The sequence below is a fragment of the Acinonyx jubatus genome, chromosome C2 (genome assembly GCF_027475565.1).
Source record: "Acinonyx jubatus isolate Ajub_Pintada_27869175 chromosome C2, VMU_Ajub_asm_v1.0, whole genome shotgun sequence".
Classification (NCBI taxonomy): Eukaryota; Metazoa; Chordata; class Mammalia; order Carnivora; family Felidae; genus Acinonyx; species Acinonyx jubatus.
The window spans coordinates 90,607,303-90,624,067 of record NC_069384.1 but is presented as its reverse complement, the minus strand read 5'-3'; the positions used below and the strand labels follow the sequence as shown (position 1 = coordinate 90,624,067).

General features: G+C 37.9%; 1 protein-coding gene across 4 annotated transcripts in view; it reads left to right on the top strand.

The window, feature by feature from the left end:
• The first annotated feature begins 1,622 nt into the window (after positions 1 to 1,622).
• Positions 1,623 to 16,765, top strand: part of NAALADL2 (N-acetylated alpha-linked acidic dipeptidase like 2) — a 1,320,599-nt gene continuing 1,305,456 nt past the window's right edge. For 3 of the 4 annotated variants that reach the window (XM_027061407.2, XM_053221202.1, XM_053221203.1), the window contains exon 1: positions 1,623 to 1,779. The gene's annotated coding sequence lies outside the window, so the exon portion shown is untranslated. Of the gene's footprint in view, positions 1,780 to 1,800; positions 2,206 to 16,765 lie in introns of those variants that run through there. The other variant, XM_027061408.2, reaches the window with a different exon arrangement.

Here is a 16,765-nt window from a genome sequence, read left to right as displayed (position 1 = left end):
AGGAATTCATTTCAAGAATCTGATAAAGGTTTTTTTTTTTTTTTTTTCTCTCCTCTTTTCTTTCTTTTGTTTGTATTTGAAAGGCTGGGTGGTAAAGCAAGATACCCATTTTTCTTGATCTGATAGAGAAAACTTTCCTCTAGTCTTCCGTGCTTCCAGTAATTAGGGAATAGAACTCTTTCTGATTTCTATTCCATTCTCTTTTTCAGTCTATTTTCTTGTTTGTCTAGAACAACTTCTGATTTCACATCTGCCAATTTACCCTTGCTCTCATTAAAACTTCAACTGAAAAACCTTTCTTTCAGAAAGTTTGACCTTACTTAGAGAGGCCTAGCTAAAATTCCTTCCATGCCTTAGTATTAATTAAAACCACGTTTCCCCTGGGTAGGTTCATTGTATAAAAATGATATAATAAAAGTGGATAAAAAGAAATACATTAAAAGCAGAAACAAAGGGAAGGGAGAACAGAACTGGGAGAAATGATTACTTGTTTTGCAGTCTTTAACTGTATGCTCATTGTGGATGGATACTCATGTAATAAATAACTAGCTTAGCTTTTATTTTCAAGTTCTCTTCTCAAATCTTTATTCAGATTCCTTTCTTCCAAAATTGACAGTACAGAGGGAACATCATACAGTTATTAAAACTAAGCAGAATGCATCCATCTGGCATGTCTTTCAGGAATCCAGCCCACTAAGTTTTGCTATGGGTTTGATGACTCAACCCACTAAGATGCAGCACAAGGAAGAATTTCCTCATTTTGCAGAACTGCCAAATCTCATTCATTGGAGCGAAGGCTCCTCATTTGGGGCTCGTTTTGAGACAGTTGTTTATCTGTTTAAATATTTTTTAAAAATCTCCCTCAGCAGAGGGAGTTTGTCATGATTTTCTAAATAGCAAGTAAATATACTCCTCCTCCATTCCCCATGAAGCTTCAGATGTCTGGTCACTGCACCTAGTTTCCCCCCGACCTTTTTCCTTTTCTTTTCCTTTTTCCACCTCAGCTACATCTATTGACTTCACTTATTTTTTTAGAGGCACCAATTTATTTTCTTCCATTGAGGCATTTGTCTAATTTACCCCACTTGCAAAAAGTCCTTGCTTTATTTTTGAATCCTTCCTTGTAAAGCTGCTCATCTAGGCTCGTCTTCACTTAACCCCACTTTATTTTTAAATCCTAATAATTAACGTTTAGTACAGGCACTATGCCAAGTACCCTCCAAGCATTTTCTGTCCGGAGGGAGGCACTTTTATTATCCTGTTTGACAGATGAGAAACAAAGGCAAGGGATTCAAGTAACTTGCACAAGGTCTGAGAGCTGCAAGTGAAGCTGAGCGTTATACACCATTCACTGGCTCCACAGGTAATGCACTTAAAGAAAAAAAATCTTTAATAAAAAGTTTTATTGGACACAAAGAGTATTTGTAAACTATTTGCAAATTATAAAAGAAGCTCATATCTGTCCCACCTTGAGACAAGCTTTTCAGTTTTGTCCCCTTAAAAAAAATTCCTTTCCTATTTTTTAACCTCTTGCCATTTAACACGGCTCCTCGAGGCCCCTCTTCCCACTCCGCTCGGCAAACGTGTCTTTTATTATGACTCAGCCCAGCCCGCTCCTTGCCAAGCGGCTGACGCTCGCGGCGGAGGCGCCGGGGCCGCCGCTCGGGGGCGAGGGCTCGCGCCGCGGCTCGCGCGCTCTCCTCCCGCTTTACGGCTGCTGAAAACCCGGCCCGCGCTCGGCAGCCGTACCGCAGACGAGCCCGCGCCCGCGCCGCTCAGGTAAACGAAGTCTTTCTGTTTTCAAAGTTTTGCCAAAACCAGCTAGGCGCTCTGAGGCGGCGCGGTCTGGGCCGACCCTTTCGGCCCTTTCTCCCGCCCAGACTGGCGCGGCTGTGGCGCTGGCCGCACCCCTGCGTGGGTCCCGGGACGCCGACCGGGCGTCAGGATCCGGGCGGAGGGGCTCCCGGGCGGCGGCAGGGCGGGGGCAACCCCGAGGGGCGGCGCGCGGGGCACCTGGCTCCGCCAGTCCCCCCGCCATTCGCTGGCTGCGGGAGCCCCCATCCCCGCCTCGAGGCCCCCGCCCACCTCTCGAAGCCGATTGTCTACGAGCGGAGCCTAGCAACTCCCGAGTGCCCTTTTCTGACACGTTCACACATGCACGCAAGCCGCCTGGGCTGTCCCACGCGACACCCTAGCGGGACGCAGGTAAAGACGAGCGGCGCTGCGGACCGGTGTTTTGGGGATGGCTCGCCCCGAGTGACGCCCCGCGTGTGGAATGCCGCTCCGTAGGACGCGCAGGACCTCTTCTTCGAGGAAGTTTATGAGAAAGTGTTGAAAGAGCAGCCTGTGATTAGCGCCTGCGCTGGTTCTACCTTAGTGTCAGCCTTAGTACACGTTTGCCCTGCGGTCTCCTTCTTGCGTAGCTCCATCCTCTAGCCCCCCTGACCCCTTCGTTTTCCGAATTCTGTACTTTTCCCCCTTCCATCACCCCGTTTGTTGGGTGTCTCATCTTTTGGTGTCTGTGTTCTTTTGTTCCTCACTGTTAGAATAACAGGCACACGTACAGTATCATTTACTTTTCTATCCTCCCTTTGCTTCCTGTGACTTGTGCATCCTGAGAGGAGTAATAGATCCTGGACCTGCGCGTGAATGTCCTACTGCCTCACTTAGACATAACAGAAGACGTGGGTTTGTTAGAAACCGACCGTAAAAACCTAGATAGCGGTGCTACTTGTTGATGGACTACATCTTGACAACTATAAGCAGTTATGTCACAGGTTTCTGTGGTATTCACTCCATTGAGTTCAATCCAGTAACAGTTCTTTGAATGCCGGTCATGGATACTGGATGACGGGTTAAGAGAGAAATAAGATTCAGTTCTTGTCCTGCAGAAACTCCATATTCAGGAGAAGGGACCATGGTGAACACTGCAAAAGTGATACAAAGTGCTCTGGGTGAATGGTCAAAAAGGATTAAGGAAAGGATTGGGTTTTATGTTGGAGTGGGATTTTCTCCATTTCTTTAAAATCCCTTAAGAATTCTCAATAGGAAGAGGATATCTTTAACAGTAGTTTCAATTGGTAGTAATCTCTGATTTCAAGACTTCTGAGAAATAAGAAAGTAACTCCTCTTCACAAGAGTGATCTAATATATTCCTGGTACCATACAAAGAGTATTATGGACTTTTATTATAGGACTAACAAGGATGAAATGATCAATTTGTTACTTGCTTACAAAAGCATTATCAGATTTACGTAGAGACATGAATACTTATTCATTTAGTCAACAAATATTTATCGAGTGCCCGATGTGTGCCAAGCATTGTTTTTGGCGCTGCAATAAAGCGCTGCCTTCTTGGAATATACATTCTAGTGGAGGGAGACCGTATATACAATACATAGAAAAATATGTGATGGTACTATAGTAAGTGCCGTGGGGAAAGGGTGTGTGTGTGTGTGTGTGTGTGTGTGTGTGTGTGTGTGTGTGTGTTTAGTAGTTTAAAAAAGGATTGTAAGGGAAGACCTTCAGAGAAGGTGACCTTTCATTAGACTTAGAGTAGTTGAAGGAGTCAGCCATGTGATATTTGGGGCAAGAGCTTTCTAGGTCTACAGAACAAAATTGTGTGTTCAGAGATCCACAAAGAAGCCAGTGTGGGTTCAGTAGAGTGGAGGAAGGAGGGAAATAGGCCATATGGTCTTAAATGAAAGAGAGACTAGATTGTACTAATGGTCTAGTAAGCTATTGTCATGACTCTAGATTTTACTTGAAATGATATGGGAAGCCTTTGGAGTGTTTTCATCAGAACTAACAACTATTTAACACCATTACTGTGGCATAATGAGAACAGATTGAAGGAAGGCAAGGGGAGAAGCGGGGGGGGGGGGCAGTTAGGCTATTATAATAATCCATGTGACAGATGATAGTAGGTTAGACCAGGATGGTAACAGTGGAGGTGGTGAAAAGTTCAGATTCTGGATGTATTTTGATGGTACAATCCACAGGATTTGCTGACAGATTGGGTATGGAGTGTGAAAGCAAAAGAAATTTAGGAGAACTTAATTGCCTAAGCAACTGAAAATATAGAATTTCCATTTACTGAGATGGGAATAGAGCAGGAGAACGGTATGGTGAGGATTAAGAATTTGGGTTTGAACGTGTTAAGGGTTGGATGCATGTCAAATATCCAAGTGGGGATGTCAAGCAGACAGTCTGAAGGCCAGGCTAATGATAATTTATGATTCTTCAGCATATAACTGATTTTAAAAGTGAAGAGATTGGATACATTCATAAAAAAATGTGTGAGCTTAGAAAACTAAGGAGGACCAAGGACAGCATTGGGGCACTCACACATTATGAGTTGAGAAGGAATGATCAAAGGATTCTAAAAACTAGCTGCATACTTGGTAATAGGAAGAGCTGGAGAGTGTGGGCTCCTGGAAGCCAAATGAAGGAAGTGTTTGAAGAATTAGGGAGGGGACTGGTCACCTGTTTTAAAGATGAAGATTGACAATTGATTTAGCAAAGGAAATCATTGGTGATTTGATGATACTTTCCATGGTGTGGTGGATGGTGAAAGCTAGTTTGGAATGTGATAGAGAAGAGAAAATTGAAGAGCATGATGGTATGCATCAAAAATCTTTGAAGATTTTTATTGAAAAGATAGGGAGAGAAATGGAGGATTTGTTGGAGGGCTATATGATATAAAAAGAGTTTTAATGATGTGTGAAACAATGGTATGTTGTTATGCTAATGAGAAAGAGCCCAAAGACCTGGGAAATTGATGATGCAAGGAGAGAGAGGGATTGTTCTTATGTTGGAGAGGATGCAACAGTCGAGAGGTTATCTATTAGTAGGATGGACTATTTATCTATAGTAATAATTGGGGGAGAACTGTGGACACAGATGCAGGTGGGAATGTGTGTGGATGTCCTCTTTGGATCTCTTCTGTTTTGTCATTGTGGTGAGTGGCAGTTGTGGTACATTAGAAATTTGTAGGAAATATTATCTTTTTTCCTCTTGGTTCATGGTATATTTGATGAGCACATACTTTGAGATTGTGAAAATTTCTTGAAGCAAAGAAATACGTGTTTGTTGAGGAAAGAAGAGGGAATTTCAGCCTTGGGTTCTGCTCGGGAGAAGACTTGGAAAGTAAGTTGAGATTCTAGAATAAAATTTAGCTACACGTGAAAGAAGAAATAAGGTAAGCAAGATCATATCATGAAATCTGGGAAAGGCTACGATGAGGAAGGTAAAAACATTGAATTTTAGCTCTAGTGCTATTAGATAACTACAGTAAAGTTCTAAGAATATTATCATCACATCAAACAGATGGTTTAGTTTTTGAGTACCAAATGGAATCTGATGGAGAGCAGTGTTGTTGCTGGTGGTGAATCCACTTATGGATAGGTGGTATCAGACCTAGAAAGAGATGTTAGCTAGAAGTAGACTTCAGGTTAGATTTTGAAATGATATAAATGAGGGGCGCCTGGGCGGCCTAGTCGGTTAAGCATCCGACTTCAGCTCAGGTCATGATCTCTCTGTGCTGACAGCTCAGAGCCTGGAGCCTGCTTCAGATTCAGTGTCTACCTCTCTCTCTGCACCTCCCCTGCTCACACTATCTCTCAAAAATAAATAAATGTTAAAAAAAAAAGAAAAAAAGAAAATGATATAAATGAGACTGGATTGGCAACAATTGGGTATAGGGAAAGATAGCATGTTGACAACCTTGCTTATGGATATTGAGCAGTTTGACAAGTTGGAGAGGATTGTTGGAATTGGAAATAGTATCTGTTTGAGATGACTCTCCTTTAGTGTTTAGGGACCATTTATTTATTGAATTCTAATTATAAAATAGGATTCTGTATGAGGCAGGAGACAGTGATACCAAGATGCAAATGACATAATCCCTGCCTTCAAATTGCCATATCTACTAGAGACAAAAACAAAAGAATGTACACTAATATTCTGAGAGACTTGCTAAATGTTTGAAGTTTAAAAAAATTTTATTATGGAAATTATCAGACACTCAAAAGTAGGGAGAATAGTATAATGAACCCCAGTGAATTTATCACCCTTTAAAATCTGTCAATTTTCTGGGGCGCCTGGGTGGCTCAGTCGGTTAAGTGTCAGACTTCGGCTCGGGTCATGATCTCGTGGTCCATGAGTTCAAGCCCTGCATCGGGCTCTGTGCTGACAGCTCAGAGCCTGAGCCTGTTTCAGATTCTGTGTCTCCCTCTCTCTCTGCCCCTCCCCCACTCATGCTCTGTCTCTGAGAAATGAATAAGCTTTAAAAAAAATTAAAATCTGTCAATTTTCTGTTGATCTTGTTGTGGGAGGGTAGAAAATGGAGAGATTGCTTCTGTTTGTAGATAATAGGAAGACTTCATGGAGCCTCTCCTATATGATAGGTAAAAAGACAGTTGAACTGAATTTTAGTTGGTTCTAGTTCTGTACCTGCCAATGACTTGCTGGGCAAATTTCTGTTACTCATTTGATCTCTCTATTCTTCACTTTTGTAAAGTGTGTCTATATCAGGGGGCTGTAAACTCCAGTCTGTCACCTGTTTTTGTAAGTAAAGTTTTTTGGAACATAACTATATCCATCAGTTTATTGTCTGTATCTATTATAGATCATAGTATCTGCATTTGTCATAGACTGTAGTGTTGGGTAGTTGAGACAGAGATGGTGTAGCTGGAGAAGGCTAAAATATTCTGGTCCTTTACATAATGTTTGCCAAACTGTATTCTACGTGGTCTCTGAGATTCCTTTGGCTCCAATATGTTAATCTATTAGGCCACCAGAAATTAGCAATAATTGCTAATATTTTTTTAAGCATTTACTAAGAGCTAGCACTGTTGTTTTGGTTTGTATGTACTAACACATTTAATTTTCACCAAAACCCCATTAGACAGGTCTTATTAGTTCAAAAATGAAACTGAAGCATGGATGGGTGAGTAACTTACCCAAGATTACATAGTAGTAGGTAGTGGAACAAGCAGTTCTGTTACAGCATCCTTATCCTAAGCTATAATGCTGCATTCTTTTTAGATACATAGGAAAAATATATATGAAAAGAATTTTAGCCAGAGAATGAAAATTAATTGATAAATCAATGATTTGTACTTAGGTAGTCCTATATTGTGATTATATGTAAAGTCTTTAAGATGCTGACTAATCCTGAATGTACATTACAGTTGAACAGGTATGAAATCTAAATATGCCTGGGTAGAATATTCTAGTATGTCATTATTTTATTTTCTCATGGGGCTTAGTGAATTTTTGAAAGAACACTTTCCTTTAAAAAGTAAGTAAATATAAAATATAACAATAGGAGCCCATTATTGTTTCATCTGACAGTACCTAATCAGTTTTTAGGAGTCTGTGCCTTTAGTATATAACATGATTGTTTGGGCAAAAAATTATCTAATTATTTTTTACCAGTCTGTCCCTGGATAGCTTTTGTGTCCATGTCTTCTTTGGCCTTCAGGTTTTGTTTTGTTTTGTTTTACTGAAAAATGAACAGGTAGCTCAAGATCATTTTAGTCCTTTTTACAGCTGAAAAAATAAGGTGGTATAATTTTTTTACATGGTACATTTAGAGAAATAGATAAGATAGCAACATGGAAGAACTAGGTTTGTTAAGCCAAAAATTTAAGGTCTCACATGTGTAAACATGTATATAGATATGAATACACATAAATAAAGTATGCACATATAGCTAAAAAATCAATGTGATTTTTAAAAATGTGGTTTATAGTCATATTTGGTATATAGGCAGATAAGTATCTGTCCTATGTTTGTCTATTTTTGTATTTGTATGAAGGAATGGATAATTTCTCCCCCTGAGCCAAAAGCATATAGTTACATAGAAAGTGAGTCTTGATGAATTCCTTGACCTCTGTGATCTGGCATATTGTCTCATGTTTTCTTTTGCAAAATTTGATTCATTGCTCAATTTTTTTGCCATTTAAAAGCAAACGGTATGCTTGAAATCAGGCTTGTCTGTTTTGCACTGTTGCATAGGATATTGGATGTCAGACAAAATTGTAATTTAATTGTTTTGACATTTTGATCTGAGCGGTTCAGATAAGAAAGGTGATTTGTCTTCATAGAAACCTAGTATTTTGAGTTCAGCATGATTTTCCCTATTTGTTTGTAAGTGTGGTTTCAAAGTATAAATAGTTAAGTTTTAATAATGGAATTTATGCTCTCAGTATTAATTACCACAGTGTGGTTTGTTTAGGAATATATTATGGATATTTTATTTTTAGATGTTCAGTTGTGAAAAATTTTAGAAGAGCTATGAATCCTTTAAAAACAGATAATGAAAAGTCTATACTTTTGACTTTTCCATTGTATATAGTACCATCGATGAATGTTTTCTACATTAGAGATGGCTTTTTGCTTTTTTACAACGTTAGTATATAAAATTATTCATTAACTTCTTCAGTTTTAGGACTTTATTTATTACATTGGTCCAGCCTTATTTATTGGTAAATTTATAACTCTGTATGAGCTGTGCTGTCTTATTCCTGTGCATTGCATTCAGTTATCATTGGTGATAAAATAACCTCAAATAATGCATTCTTAAATGTACTTTGGATCTGGTTTTTTTTACAATTAGAAACTGGAGAAAGAACACAGTAGAAACACTTTTAAACAGATCATACTCTGTATGTAAGTAGTAGTTTATTTTTTTGTTTGTTTTGTTTTAATTTTCAATTTAACACATTACTCAGTGATTTAACAACTTTTTGGGTATCTCCTGGTTTTAAGAAGCACTTACAGCTTAGCTCCCAGAGGGGACCATTCAGTTTTTGTTTGTTTGTTTTACCAAACCAGAAACATTATTTCCTGCTAGACTTCAGAACTCTTAGAGTGTGTTCAAACCAAAGTAAATACCTTCTGGTGTATTGTATCACTTTTTTGAAATGCTGGTCATAGAAGTTAGCTTGAGATTTTTAATTACGTTGAGGTGATAAAAGCTTCCTTTATCTGACCTTCTCAAGTGATGTGAATCTAATTGGGAACGACTAAATAAGCCTTGTAGTTTTGGACCTTTTCTCTAAATTTAATTTTGCTAAATTCCCAGAAAACTTTAAAATAAGAACCAGGTATTTTTAAGCTACTTATGCAGGAAGCCTACTCTTACATATGTTTGTGAAAATGCCTCAGGCTTTACTCCTTCTTGTTGAAGTGAGACGGTGTATAGATGATGTTTCCTTAGGGGGGCTCTGTGTACAGGAGGCAGGTACATGGTTCCTAGGATAAGGCCTTTTGGAAGTCATAGCTGAAATGATAGATTGCTAACAGTTATTCCTCTTCTAAGAATTTTCCTGAAGTTAGCTTAGTCAACAAGGATCTAATGGCTATTTCAGAATAGGCCAGCAAAACAATTTGTGAATCACCACCTTGTAAGTGGAAAATAAAATGATGATTCTCCAATTGGGGTACTCTGAGTTATGTTGGAGGGTTCCAAGCTACAGAAGACACAGAAGACATTCCATCTTCTGTGAATGCCAGATTTACTAACTTTTTTTTTTTTTTTTTTTTTTGGAGAAAGTGGTGTTAACCTTAAAAATAAAATAGCCAGTTATTTTATCAGCAAAATGAATTTATTTGGGAATAACAGAGGAATTACAATTTGGGACATACAAGCGATGGCAAACCATAGACAAACCATAGTTACTTGATAGAGAAAATGGAGGACGTTGGGGAGGGAATGCTTTGAACAAAAGTCTGTTGGAGGAAAGTGAGAGTTCAGGGTGCCGATTGTTTTCTCATTGGCTGAGTTGTGGCAGGTTGTCATTGGCTAGGCTGTTGCTGGGCAAGGTGGAAATCTTTCTTCCTGCTGGGGTAGTAAAGTGAACTTCTTTCTGCCCAGGAATGTGAAGTAAGCTTTGATGGCAAGATTTGCATGAGAGCTTTCTCTTCAGGGCTCCCTGACTCCATTTGAAATGAAGTTTCCCTTTATTAATTTTCTGGTAAAAAAATAATTCTGGTAAATAATTTAACTGGTAAATTAAATGTTTAAAAACATAAATGAATGTGAAAATGACATCAGTGTAAAATACATGCATTTTAAAATAAAATTCAAGATTTTGAAAGAATTTCTTGTTTATAGTAGGTCTGTAGGATATATTTTCAGACCCCAGAAAGGGATATAGGTTGACATACAGATAGATAATTTGGTTGTTGTATTCACATCATGCTTAGTCCCATTAAGCTTATTATATACTGTCAAATATTCAGATTATTGCCATTATATACCTGCTTTTGTTATTTGCTTTCCTGGTGTTTACCCACATTGATATCTTAGATTTGCAGGAATAATGTTCCTTCTTACTCTTTCTACTTTTCTCCTATACTCCTGGCAGTGAGATCTTATGATTTCTGTGAGATGCATTAAACTGTAGATAAATAGGAACATGCAAAGATAGTACAGAGTGGTCCTGTGTTCTCTTCATGGTTTCCCCTATTGATAACATCTTACATGTATTAAAATGAGTACAGTTAAAACCAGGAAATAGATTTTGGTAAAACATGTGTCTAGTTTTTTAAAAATTGTATTTATTTGTTTGTTTGTTTGAAGAGAGAGTGAGCAAGTGAGCAGGGGAGAGAGGCAGGGGGAGAGGGAGAGAAAATCTTAAGCAGGCTCCACACTCATAGAATCTGGTGCAGGGGTTGATCTCACAACCCCTTAGATCATGACTGAGCCAAAATCAAGAGTTGGATGCTCAATTGACTGAACTACCCAGGTGCCCCAATATGTGTTTATAATTTTATGTCATTTTATTTCAAGTGTAGATTCATGCAGTTTACCACCATAATCAAATTATTCATCACCACAAAGATCCCTCTTAGAGCATGTGCAAAAATAGATACTAAAAGAATCAGAGATATTTAACTTAGTTAAGGAATTACTCACTTCTTTCTTTCTAATTTTTAAGATATTTTTATGTACATGGTAGATCATTTCATATTTGGGGCCATGTAAGAGAAAGATGAAATATTATCATGCTTCAGGAGAGCTTTAAATAGCTAAAATAGTCACAAAGATAGAGATAAAATCATTTGTGAAAGTTTTTTAAGGCTCAATCTCAAGTTTGTCTTCTAAAACTTGTGTTTTGGAAGGTTAGACATTCATATGCCTGAAGATGGGGATGAGGTGATACCCTGTGATGCCTGCCTATCTTTATGACAAATCCTTATTTGTGTACTGGAATTGCCCAGACAAAACTTAAAAGTGAAAATAGGGGAATACATAGAAACAGGGTCTTCTTGAAGGTCTTAAGTACCGAACCAGCCTTGTATTTTCCTGTGGAACCAGAGTTGGAGGAAAATAACATTTTAGCATTATCAAAAGCACTATTAAGTGACATTGTGCCACATTTGATTTTTACAGGTGTTAATGTTTACAACTACCATATCAAGTTATTCACTTACTTTGTTTAACCAACATCCTGTGAGGATAATTACTCTATCACTAGGGTCTCACAAATTCTTCAGAAGTATTTCCAGGAAGTCATGATCTGGGATTTTAGTGTCACATATTATTATATGAATGATATAAATGTACTGTTGAAGTACAGTTTACATAAATCTTAATAACTTTAAAAATATTTTTAGCTTCATTTTTTTGACAGTTTGTGCTTTTCAGTATATGAAACAAGCTATCTTCTGTCTGGTTTCAGATAGTAAATTAGAAACTTTTTGGAGTTTTGGAGATACTATTGAAATTTTGTACTGTCATAGTAGTAGCTGCTTTTTCATTAGTTCTTCCCCATTCTTTTTATCAGAATAATGAAAAGAATTCCTGTTTCTCTTCTCTGCTTTTGCTCTGGTATCTGAATGTATGTCATAATATTGTTATTGTAGTGATATTTAAACAATAGTTCAGGTTACTGTCATCTTCATTATGTTCTTTATCCATTTTCCAATGTTAAAACGTAAATATAAATAAACATATATACTCATATATATATATTTTTATACTTCCTTTACTAATTTTGAGTTGGGTACATAGGGCAAGACAGACAGTGAGCATGGTCATCTTTCTAATATATTTTACTGTGTTCCACCAGTTGAAATGATGTAATTTTCCCTCAAATCTTTAATTTCACTCAGAATGAAAAAAGAAAAACCTATTTTATTCGTTATTAAATGTTGAAAATTTCTTAAGTTAGTAAAAAAACCCCTGATACTATGTATGTATGGAAAGAAAAGGTGGCTTGGTTTTTATCTTTACCGAGGATGACAGGGTATGTTGCCATCTGTCTCTAACCTCTGTATCAACCTCAATTTGGGAATGTTGGTGTGGATTCTGCTAGTACTGAGGGATTAATTTATTGTCAATATTAGAGATAGTGACATTGGTGAGATTCATGTAACTCATCATCACCGGTTCTTTCCTTGAATGGAAAAATTGCTCTTGACTTCATTGTAGCCTGGTATATATCTATAAAAAAGCAGCTGTTCTTTGTTCAGTATGAAATATAAAAATCTAATTGTGTGATTTTTCATATCAGTCATTTCAATTCTAAAGCAAGCAGAAAGCTACATAATAGAGGCTTGATGTGTTTGTATTATAATCTAGATATTTTCTTAGTATTTATCCAATTTGAACTCCTCTAAGCATTTTTATGATACAAAAAGCATAATGTATTCAGGACAAAGTAGTTACAAAACCTATAAATTAATGTTTGATAAAGAAGGACTGCCATTATACTAGTCTCTGTGTCTGATTAAAGAATTGCTGTTTCTCATGTCTTCCTTTTGGTTTACATATTTTTGGGGGGTAGCAAAAAATAAATCTTTACCCATTTTTACAATACATATTTTATCTGCATAACTATTCCTTCACTTTAATATAGAAACAAAAATAGCATTGAAACCAATAAAACATTGTTCATTAGTGCAGTGCTAAGGATAATGGAGGAAGAGTCTTGTCAGTTTGGTACCTGTATTTCAGTAGCTCGCTTTTTTATGCAGTTAATGCACCCTTCTAGGACATCTGCCTTGTCTTTCTCTTATACCTCATCTCCTCCTCAACCCACTTATTATATGTATGACCACCTTTCAGAATTTTAATTTCTTTATAAAGTGATACTAATAGTCCACTGGACAATGTTCATTGTAAAAATAAAGATGGCAAGGGGGGAAAACTACATTATCCTTACATACATGAATATCTTCGGAGTTTGTTGAGTTTGGGTTTAATTCCTATTTTCCACCTCCATATTCTACTACTCTGTGATACTTGGCAACTTGGTTGGCTTCTCTAAAATGGGAATGATTTTATCTACCTCAGAAGGTTTTTTTGAATTAAATCTGATAATAATGTATGTGAAGCACCTAGTACCTTGCTTGGTACCTAATGCTTCATGTTTGTTCTCCTTTTTTCCTCTTTCCCTTTTCTCCATTTTCTCATCCTCCAGCAGTCTTGGGGAAGAGGATCTGGTGAGATCAGATATGGTCTAGATTGAAACCGTTTTCTGTATTCTTTGCCAAGCCCCAAGGAAGGGGCTTTCTTTCTCAAAGAAAAGTCTTTATTGAGGTTAGTGAGGGGGCTTTCTGTGGGTGAAAGACTGGGGAGATTCTACAAGTCACCTTCTATCAACAGCTGTCTGATATCCAGTTGTCTAATTCTGTCACTCCTCTGGTTAAAAGTCTCTGACATCTCTTCACTGCCCTTGGATGAAACTAAGCCCAAGGAACAAAGCCCATTGTAATCTGGCCTCCATTATAGATTCCACTTTCATCCCCTGTCCCTTATCCTAAACATAGTTTTTGATTTTAATTCCTCTACCCCCACCCCATTCTTACACATGTGTGGGGAAAACGGGGCATTCTGGCCTGAAGATGTTGAAGGAAGGGGCGTGTCCAGTGAATTTAGGGGATGTGTTAGCATTGTTTTGTGCCCACTTGTGTTTTGTGTGGATACTTTGCCTGGAATGCTTTTCCCCTTTCTCTAAATGATAGATGCCTATAAATCCAGCAATAGCCAGTTGAAATATCTTTTGGGAAATGGCTGTACCTCCATCCCCAGAGCCAGTCATGTTCCCTCCACTGTGGTCCTATGACCTTTTGTATATATGGCTGCCTTTATTAAAACAGTTTTTAGTGCATCTTCCTTTTACCCTGATGTTCTATTTACCACATGGGCAGAAATGATGTCTTTTAATCTTTGCCTCCTTATTACAGTGCACAGAATGTGCTTACTAAACTTATTAAATGAGTTTATCTTCATAACAAAAGCTAAGTGCTCTATAATGTGCTATAGCACACATAGCAGGCCAAACCAGAGCTTCTACTGCATTCTACCCCCCTACACCCTATGTGAAGATACTGTACTTCCACAAGTAGATTATAATCTCGTGCGTGTACTCTATACTTAGCCTTGCCAAGCACACAGAGGATCCCTAAGGCTAACATCAGATAGGGTTGGTGGTTGAAAATACAACTTCATCTTGTTATTTCACTGCCTTTTGCTGCTTAAGCAAAGTTGGTATATTGAAAGGAAAAGATAGATTTATTGATAGGAAATGAAAGTTTCCTTTGCAGGAAGGTGTCTGAGAATAGCCAGTAGGACCAGGTTTTGCCCCTTGGCAAGCTTACAAAGGAGAATAACACACGTGTGTGTGTGTGCGTGCGCATGTGTGTGTGCATGTGCGTGCGTGTGTGTGTGTGTGTGTGTGTGTATGTGTGTTGGAGGGATGGGTGAGTGGGAAAGCAGGAATGAGAGGGCAGGAATGAGAAAGATGAAAAAATCCTAGTGTCATATAAGGGAAGTCTGTTTCTAAGTAGTTCTCAAAGACACTTAGAATATAAGAACTTTGTGATTAAGAAGCAGGAAGCTTGAGAGTATAAAAGATGTTCAAGGTAGAGCTAACAGGAATGAGTGAGAGTCAATAACAGAGTTGGAGTTGAAATGATAGATGGGTCACATGTGGGTGTCAGGAATGCCATCTCCTGAGCCCATGTTCACCTTTTGGGACACTTACTGTCACCAAGTTATACTACAAAGTAGGGAGTCATGGGGAAAAGTAGAGATATGGAAAGATTAAATCATTTTGGCCTTTTTTTTTCCCCAAAATGAATCCTGGGATATATGACCTGAAACATGGTTTATGAACAGGTCTAGGAAATCATGGATTTTTATAATGATAATACAGAAGTGAAAACCATTTGCACCTAGAATTAGTTCAGTTCAGCTAAACTCAGTAAACATCGAGAGCTATTCTTTGCTGAGAAAAACGAAGAAGAATATTCTGATTTGCCCTTCACAGAGCTTGTGTTGTAATGGGAGGAGTGAGAAAATCATTTCTAAAAGGTAAAATAGTGTTTCGTCTTGTTATTTTTAAAAAATTCACAAAACTATGGTTTTATCTGAAATACTGATTTTATTACATAGTTTGGAGAGATGATGGTTTGATGTTGATATTATTAGATAGCAGTACTTATAACATTTTTAGGATTTTCTTTTTCAAAAGTTTATTATGCTTAGTCTGTTTTCAGCCACTTTTTGTTTCTTCTGTTGATATTGAACATGTGAATGTGGAAATTGAGATTGGTAAACTTGAAAAAAGTATATTTTTAGAACATCAACTTTTGTTATAACAGCCTTATTTTATGTATCATTCATTAAAAACCACATTACATCCTTCTTTGAAATATATAATTATATGAGACTAATAAACACAAATGTTGGGAGATAAAAATCAACACTTGGGGCGCCTGGCTGGCTCAGTTAAGTGTCTGACTCTTGATTTCAGGGTCATGAGTTCAAGTTCCCAGGTTGGACTCTTTGCCCAGCATGGAACCTACTTAAAAAAATCAATACTAGTTTTATATTTGTTTTATTCTCTAGAGAAGATTATACTTATATTGTTAGAGTATAAGTTACTGTAAGTGATCTTCTAGTTTAGCCCTTTTCATTTTATAAAGACGTATTAAATGATCTGTTCAGACTCACACAAGTTTGATTCAAATGAGACCAAGTTGGGACTAGAAATTGGTGTTCTGGCTTAGAGTCCAGGTCTCTGCTGCTGTCCAAATCCATGTATTAGTGTTAAAAAAATTTTTTTAAAAACCTTTATTATAAGTAATGGCCTTCCCATTTTTTTCATTCGAATGTGCAGATACACTGAATGTACTTTCATTCATTATTTTGCATTATTCTTGTAGAGCTACTGAACTACTCAGGATTGATCCTAATTTAGTTAATATATCTTTTCAAGTCTCTGTTATGTTTTTGGGGGCTCTAAAGATCAGAGTAACAAGTCAGCATTCTTCCAGGGCAGAGGGAAACCTGAGGGAAGGGGCAAGAGAGTGGGGCAGGGGTTGGGGGAAGGCAGATAGTCCAGAGAAATGGTTCCTAAGGTTTTTAGGGAATTCCCACCGTTCTTTGACAAAATGAGAAATTATATAAGAATTATGCAGTAAGTTTTTCCACCGTTTTTTTATTTTGTAACTGTATCCTACTCTTAGGAGTAATAATATTGACAAAATAAAAAGTTGGTAACTCTGTATTAATACTCTCATATTATTTTGTTTGGCTTTTTAAAAAACTTTATGGGGGGGGGGCGCCTGGGTGGCTCAGTCAGCTGAGCGTCCGACTTCGGCTCAGGTCATGATCTCACAGTCTGTGAGTTCGAGCCCCGCATCGGGCTCTGTGCTGACAGCTTGGAGCCTGGAGCCTGCTTCAGATTCTGTGTCTCCCTCTCTCTCTGCCTCTCCCCTGCTCGTGCTCTCTGTCTCAAAAATA